General features: G+C 51.9%; 1 long non-coding RNA gene across 1 annotated transcript; it reads right to left on the bottom strand.

The window, feature by feature from the left end:
- Nucleotides 1-1,582: 1,582 nt before the first annotated feature.
- Nucleotides 1,583-6,302, bottom strand: LOC148111988 (uncharacterized). The gene is made up of 2 exons (XR_015729934.1): nucleotides 6,027-6,302; nucleotides 1,583-2,355 (listed from the first exon to the last, which is right to left on the bottom strand). It is a non-coding gene; the product is annotated as an uncharacterized LOC148111988 (long non-coding RNA).
- Between the last annotated feature and the right edge of the window lie 1,148 nt (nucleotides 6,303-7,450).

Genomic DNA, 7,450 nt, shown 5'->3' with positions numbered 1-7,450 from the left:
CCTATTTATATTTGATTCTCACTCTTTGCATCTCCTCAGTTTCTCCGTGCCCTTTTCTCCCAATGAAACACCCAGATCCACCCCAGGCTCCCTTTCACTGGAGGAGAAGAGGGGGGTTGAGCTGCCTGTTGAGCTGCACACAGACCCACCTGCAGTGGGGACGGAACAAAGGGGAAATTCCACCATTCTAATCACAAACCCACAAATACAGGAATTCATCTAAGAAGGAATACAGCATTTTCAAATGAGCAGAGTTTAATATCAAAATGCCATGGTATCTACTCTTTGGAACCATTATTCCCTGAGTAATTGAATTGGACAGATCTGTTGAGATGGTTCCCCTCCTTCTCCTCTGGATTCCTCCTCCAAGGGATCTAAGATTGATGGATCCATATAGGGACCCCCATACCTGCCACGGCTGCAGCCTTGGAGACCCCAAAGTCTTTTCTCCCTCCTTCCTTCTCCTCCTCGATCTGGAGGAATAAGCAGCATTCAAGACCTGGGCCAGAGTCTGAATGATACTGTAATATTGATAGTGATTTGGGAACCTTCCTCTGTTCCTTTTCTTCTGGGTCTCCAGTGGGGCTTTCTGGGTGCATCTTCTGCGTCCTTTGACAGAAAAAAAGGTCTTTGAAAGAGAACAGCGGAAATAATGATCTTGAAACTTTTCTTCCACAGAGAAATGGAGTTCAAAGGCAGAATCCCTTGGCCTTTTTTTTGTCAGATAACTAAAGTTCAAAATACTATGGATGTATTTGAGAAGTCTGCGCTTGTCTATTGGATACTGTAGAAAATTTGTGAGGATCCAGACTTTCCCTTCAATGGGTCCTGGCAGACGCATAAATATTAAATGGAAAGGAAGAATTCTCTCCCAAATGGAAACATTTTCTATGAAATGAATAAAGACGTTGACTTCTGAAGGGAAGCAGATCTGCAAATCTCCCTCCAGGTTCCATCTTCTGAATCCTGGAAACGGGGGAGACCATATCCCATGTTGCTCAGCCACCTCTTTCCATGCATGGGGCACTCAAGGGAAAGCAAAGCCCAGACCCACGGAGAAAGCTCAGGATGGCCAGAGAGGAGGAGGGGATCTGGTGCATTACAGGGAAGAGACCAACCTGGTTTATGGGTCCCAGGGTTGAATATTGGGCGGACGCAGCCCCCAGGATTTCTCCAGCCTCGCTTGGGCTCTGTGTCTTTCCAGGAGAGGCTCCTGTGGGGAGAAGCCATGCAGGGCTGGGTCTTCCAAGGGGGATCCAGGATTGCCTTGGGGGAAAAGATAGCCAGCCTCACCCTGGAGGGGACCCTCCGTGATTCTGAGGAAGTTGGGGGTCCCCTGTGGCCCCTCCAGAGCCACCAGCTGAGGAGATCCTCTTCATTGCAGCCTTTTCTGGGGAAGGGGCTTAAGCCCCCTCCCTCTGCAATTGTGGGAGCTTTTGCCTCTTTCTCATCTCCCCAAAGCTTTGAATTTTGCTCTTTATTTGACCCCCCCCCCCTTTGGCTTGGCTTCTTCAGCCTCTTCTCCATCTGTAATGATTGCCTCTCCTTCCAACTTAAGAAAGTAAAGACTCTTGAAACATGATAGTTCAAAAGGATCCTTTTATTAAGCAGAAGTGATAGCAACCCAGTTAAAGAAAGAGCTGAATACCCTTAGGCAAGATAAGTAGGATTAAAGCAGTAGAGACCCCTCCCTTTAAGTCAGAATGCAGATTTTAGCCAATACACAAGTGTGAAGATGTTTTCTTTACTAGTTTCCCTGAGAACCTGAACAAACATGCATTCCGACCGTTATCCTTTAAAGTGAAACTACCCACATGGCTATCATAAACATTCCTCCACGTTAAGAGAATCTCAGGGCTCTTTGATGCCAGGATATAGGTTGTAAAATATCTGTTGACACAGGCAATGCTAAGTAAATTGAATTCAAGCCTTCTCCTTCTCCCAATTGATTGGCAGTATCACTTTTAGGGATCTGACAGGTGGTTTAAATCGATTGGTTCACACTACAGGTGGGAAATTATAGAGATCTCAGTGGCTGAGCTGTCAGACAGCTCCCTTTAAAAGAGGGAGCTGCCGGACACTCACTCACTCACTTCTTGTACCAGTCTACCAAATAAACGAGCTGTTGTCTTAGCCGAGAGTCTTGCCTCTTCACTCAACCCACACTTAACACTTTCCACACTCCGTGCATGGATCTGGTTTCCTCCTGAGAGGATCCTTTGATGGGAAGGAGGGATTGCCTCTTCCTGAGACTCTTTCCACCCATCAAGGGTTGAAATGGTTTCTCCTCTTGGCTCTCTGGATGCTTTTCCTCTGGTTACGTCCAGTTCCTTGCAAGATTTGGCTCCTCCACTCCTAGACACAAATAAAGAAACTCCCATTAAAATAGAAGAACAAGAGATCCATCTACCTACTTTGTGTGTCTTCTTTTACCACCACCACTATATTTTTCTTCTCTGCTTATAATTGGAGGACCCTGAGATTGTTTTCCTTCTGACTCCGTCCCAGACAATTTAAGGCCTCCTTGCTGGGCCTTTCCTGTCGGTCCCAAGAGAAACTGATTTGTCTCTATTCCTAAGTGGGTCCCACTTCCGTTAGATTCAGAGAATGAGGGAGTGGCAGGAAAGACCGGACTAAAGAGAAAAAAGTCACCTCTAAGAAACCATAAACCTTTTTTCCATCTCCTGCAGAGGGGAGTGAAATGCGGCCTGAAGGAGCTTTTCCTCCAGGAGCCCCTCCTGCTTCTATAAAGCCCCCTCCTCGTCTTTGTTTCTGCCCCTCCACAAGGGGAGACTTTGCTTCTTGGAGCACCCACAACTTTCCTTTCCTCTCTTTGGGAAGACAAAGGGGTCCCGAGAAGAGAGACCAGGGTCCTTCTCCAGGCGCCTGAAGGTCCCAGCACTTTGGATGGGGGACAAAACCTTCAGCTGAACCTGGCAGGAGTGAAGGAGGCTCCTGAGTTGTTTTCTCCTGTTGGTTCTGGGACTTTATCACCTCTGAGGATGGATGAATGGGGGGCACCAGCCCAGACCCCCCCCCAGGGCCTGATCTGGGGGTCCTTCTGGAGCCACAACTCCTGCCTGAGGATCAGGGGGCAGCCGTAGTTAGGAGGGGCCATGGCAGAGTTTTGGGTTTTGCCCCAGTCGCTCCCTTTCCTGGGCCACCTGGCTCCCTTCATGGCCACTCACGCCCTGCTCGCCCCCAGGATGGACTACTGCAGAACTTTCTCTGTGGGGCTGCCCTTGGAGAGCATCTGGGGACTCCGACTGAGGCAGAAGGCAGCTGCAAGGACAGTTGTGTCTCTGCTGAAACAGCGATGGACAAAGAACAAAGGGACCTTGACTTACAACGGTTGATTTAGTGATGGTTCAAAGTTACGAGGACACTAAAAAAGGACTTATGACCCTTTTTCACACTTACAATTATTGCAGTATCCCCATGGTCATGGGATCAAAACTCAGATGCTTGGTAACTGTCTCAAATTTATGACGGTCGTAGTGTCTCGGACTCAGATGATGGCCTTTGGGGACCTTCTGGCAATCAAAGTCAGTGGGAAGCCAGATTTGCTTAACGACCGTGTTGCTAACTTAACAACTGTGGTGATTCACTTAACAACTGTGGCAAGAAAGGTTGTAAAATGGAGCAAAACTCACTTAATGACTGCCTTATTTAGCAACATAAAATTCTGGGCTCCATTGTGGTCATAAGATGAGGACCTATTTGGAGGCCTCCTTCCCAAATGGTGAAGTGACATTCGACACAAAGACACACAATCACACACAAAGGGCCAGAGTGCGACTGTGACTGAAGGGGATGAATGGAGGCAGGTGGGAAGTCCTGGGACTTTGCTGCCTTCAGACGGATCCCTTCCTCCCCTGGGATGAGCCCCAAGTTAGATCCCCCAGGGAGATCACACAAACACACACACACACACACACACACACACACACACACACGAGTGTGGCTGTTGGGGGGGGGCTGTGCAGGTTCCCTCTTGCCTGGGAGGGGTCCCCTCCCTGACAGCCTCTTCACCTGGAAGCCAAGAAAAGGGGGAGTCAAAGGCAGCAGCCAAGAAGGGCTGAATTTGAACTCTCTGCTGCCATTTTGCAGGCTCTGAGCCAGCCGGGAGAAGGGAAACGATCCGGGCAAAGCAAAGGGGAAGAGAGATTTTTTCTTCCCGGCCTCCGTCCCAGAAAAGACCAGCAGGGAGGCATGGAAGATGCAGGAAAACGGATCAGCTCTTATCCCCTGTTGGGAATCCTCCCCCTGCGGCTCCTCCTCCTCTTCCGGGCTGAGGAAGAAGCCTTCTGCTGGGGAAAGGTCTCCCCTCCCCCGTCCCAAATCCAGCTCTGGTCTCCAGGGACAGGATGGCCGGAGATGCTCTGGGACCCCCAGGGGCCCCATCTGAGCTTCTGGGGTCTTCCTGCTTCAGCCACACAGGATGGTGGAGGCAGCTGCTGTTTTCCCAGGGCCCCTCCAGGTAACACAACTCTTGAAGTGGGGGCTCGGCCAGAGCTTCTCAAGGGGCCCATTTCCGAGAAGGATGGGGGGGGCTTTTCCCACCTCTGCTGCCCTGCAAAGCCCCTTTTCCATGGGGCTGACATGGAACCTCCTGGAGCTGCCAAGAGGAACGTGGTTTCTGGAGACCAGGAATTCCCTCGGCCTGTTCCAGGAGCTCTTTACCCCTCCAGACAGGGAGAAGCTTTCCTTGTCACACGAGATCCTTTCCTCTTTCCAACCGATCCCACGGATCACCTCCAGGTGAAAGAGTATTTTGGGGGGTGCAATCCGATGGGATGCAGCTGCCCCTCTTCCCCCCAAATAACCAGCATTCCCCCCAACACAGTCCTGGCTAGGCTGTTTTCTCCTTTGGCTTTGCAAAGGGGGATTTTTCTCATTTCCCTTGATCTGAAAGGGTTCAGGGCAGCCAGCAGCACATTCTGGGGCCTCTGCCCACCTGCTCCGGGCACAGAATCTGCCTCCATCCCTTTGGGCCAGCACCAGCGGTTCTTCCAGGGTCTCTGGTTGAGAAGGGCGTCCAAAGTGCCTGGGATCTCTGGTCCCTCCAGGCTGGCTCTTCAGGACCAAGCAAGCATCCCTCTCTGGGGTCCCAAGTGGGTCCCCTAAGTGGATGGAGGGAGTCTGCCCAGGGCTCCCTTCCTTGGAGTTGGGCAGAAACGGCCCTTCCCAACCTTCTCCCTCCCTTCTGGTCTCCCACCTGCGGAGGGGAGGGGGATCCAGCCAGGCTGAGTCTTGGACGGAATTAGCCCATCAACCTCACAGTCCATCTGAGGGGCCATAAGGGGCCAGGCAGGCAGACTGATTGACAGATTTAATGATATGGAGGTTTAGATCCCACTCCTTCCCACGAGGATCCCCCAACCTCACTCCACTCTGAGTCTTGGAGAGGATTGACCCACCCAACTTTCTGCTGGAGTGCCATAAGGGCCCCAGACAGACACACAGACACACACAGACAGAGGGAGGGGAAGGCTTGTCTCTATCTCCCTCCCGGGGGGGGTTTGTCCCAAAATGCCCCCCTCCCAGCCTCCTGCAGGGAACCTGGATAGCTCTGCAGACAAAGGCACTGTAATTTAACACCAGCTGTCTGCAATTAAAGTAAGTTTGAATCTCGCCAGGCTCAAGGTTGACTCAGCCTTCCATCCTTTCTAAGGTAGGTAAACTGAGGACCCAGTTTGTGGGGGCAATAAACTGACTTTGTATAAATATACAAAAGGATGAAGGCTATTGCTGAGCACATTGTAAGCCACCCTGAATCTCCAGAGAAGGGCAGCATATAAATCTAATAATAATAATAATAATAATAATAATAATAATAATAATAATAATAATAATAATAATAATAATAATAATAATAATAATAAACCCAGACACGCTGCCAGCAGCTCCTTTCCTGCAGGGAAATCCTGGATTTTCCAGGGGGGAAGTGGGGGGGGGGACAATGGCCACCCACCCTTTGCTTGGCAATGCTGGGGAGACCCCCAAAAGGTGGGAGGGATTCCTACCTGGGGCTCCCAGAGAGCATCCAAACTTTCCTGGCATGGAGAGGAAAAGAAGCCTAAAAGGAGAGAAATTCCTGCGTTGGCTGTGATTGTGGCTGGGAGGAGATAGGAGACCCCCCCCCACTGCAGCCTTCCATCTGGTGGGAACCCCTTCCTGGGGATGCTCCTCCAAGCCCCTCCCTCCCTGCCAGGCCCCCTTGCAGCCTCTTGGCCCCGGAGGGGGTTTGGGGGTGCGTCTGAGTGCAAAGGGCTGAGGGGAGGGGACCCCCGTGTTTTTCCATCAGTTGAGGGAGCGAGAGAAGCAGAGATGGGCAAAGGGCACAGGCACATGCTCAGTTCCCTTCTGAGGCTCACAGGCTGCCAGGACTTCGTCGCCTGCGGAGGGAGCCCCCTGGTGGTCCCCGCCGGCCACAGCAGCTCCGCTTGCAGAAGACGCGCCTTTGCCTCCTTCGCACTGCCATCCAAGCGGGGTTGAGATCTGACGGGTGGGGGGAGTGGATGACGGGACACAGAGGAGAAAAGCCCCAACACCAACTGACCGCCTGTAGTCTGCATACATAGGCCACAGCATCTATGCCGGTCTGACTGAGGTGCAGCGCAAGGGTTAAGGCCAGAGAGGTGTTGAGTCCTAGAGCAGAAAGGAATTCTGGCTTCCTTGCAAAAGATCCTCCCACGTGGAATTCTCTCCCCTCCATCCGGGAGTGACTGTGGGCAACGCTCTCTTGCGCATGCTCCGTTTGTCCACTGAAGCTGCCAAGGCCGCTTCTCCCGGGCGTTCTGCGCGTGAGGCTCGGAGGCTTCCCTCAAACTGGGGAGTGGGGGGGGGGAAGGAGAGGTAATCCGGCTCAACTCTGCCCCCCCGCAAGGAGGCGGGGCCAGGGGAACTTTTTTTTTTTTTTTTTTAATTTGATTTATATGCCGCCCTTCTCCGAAGACTCAGGGCGGCTTACAATGTGCTCAGCAATAGCCTTCATCCTTTTGTATATTTATACAAAGTCAGCTTATTGCCCCCACAACTGGGTCCTCATTTCACCTACCTTAGAAAGGATGGAAGGCTGAGTCAACCTTGAGCCTTGGCAAGATTCGAACCCTGCAGTAATTGCAGGCAGCTGGTCTTAAGCAGCTTAATAACAGGGTGCCTTAAACCCTAGTACTACCAAGGCTCCTTGGCCCCTCCCTTTTCCCTGCCTTGAACTGTTTGGATGGGCGCCGCGGGGGGTTTGAGGGGCCTGTGGGGGGGCTACAAGGGGCCTTTCTGGGTCCCCCCTTTGGCAGAGGGGGGGAAAGGAGGGATTCTTGGAGGGCGCTGCTAAAAGGGCCTGGGTGCCCCTCCCCATGGGAAAGGAGCAGTGGATTATCCCATGGGGGGAGGGGGTAGAAATCTGGTATTAAGAGGGAATTATGGGTTTTGTGGTCCAGGATATCTG

Source organism: Pantherophis guttatus, chromosome 15 (assembly GCF_059756535.1).
Source record: "Pantherophis guttatus breed Tessera chromosome 15, ASM5975653v1, whole genome shotgun sequence".
Classification (NCBI taxonomy): Eukaryota; Metazoa; Chordata; class Lepidosauria; order Squamata; family Colubridae; genus Pantherophis; species Pantherophis guttatus.
This window is presented reverse-complemented; position numbering and strand designations above follow the sequence as displayed.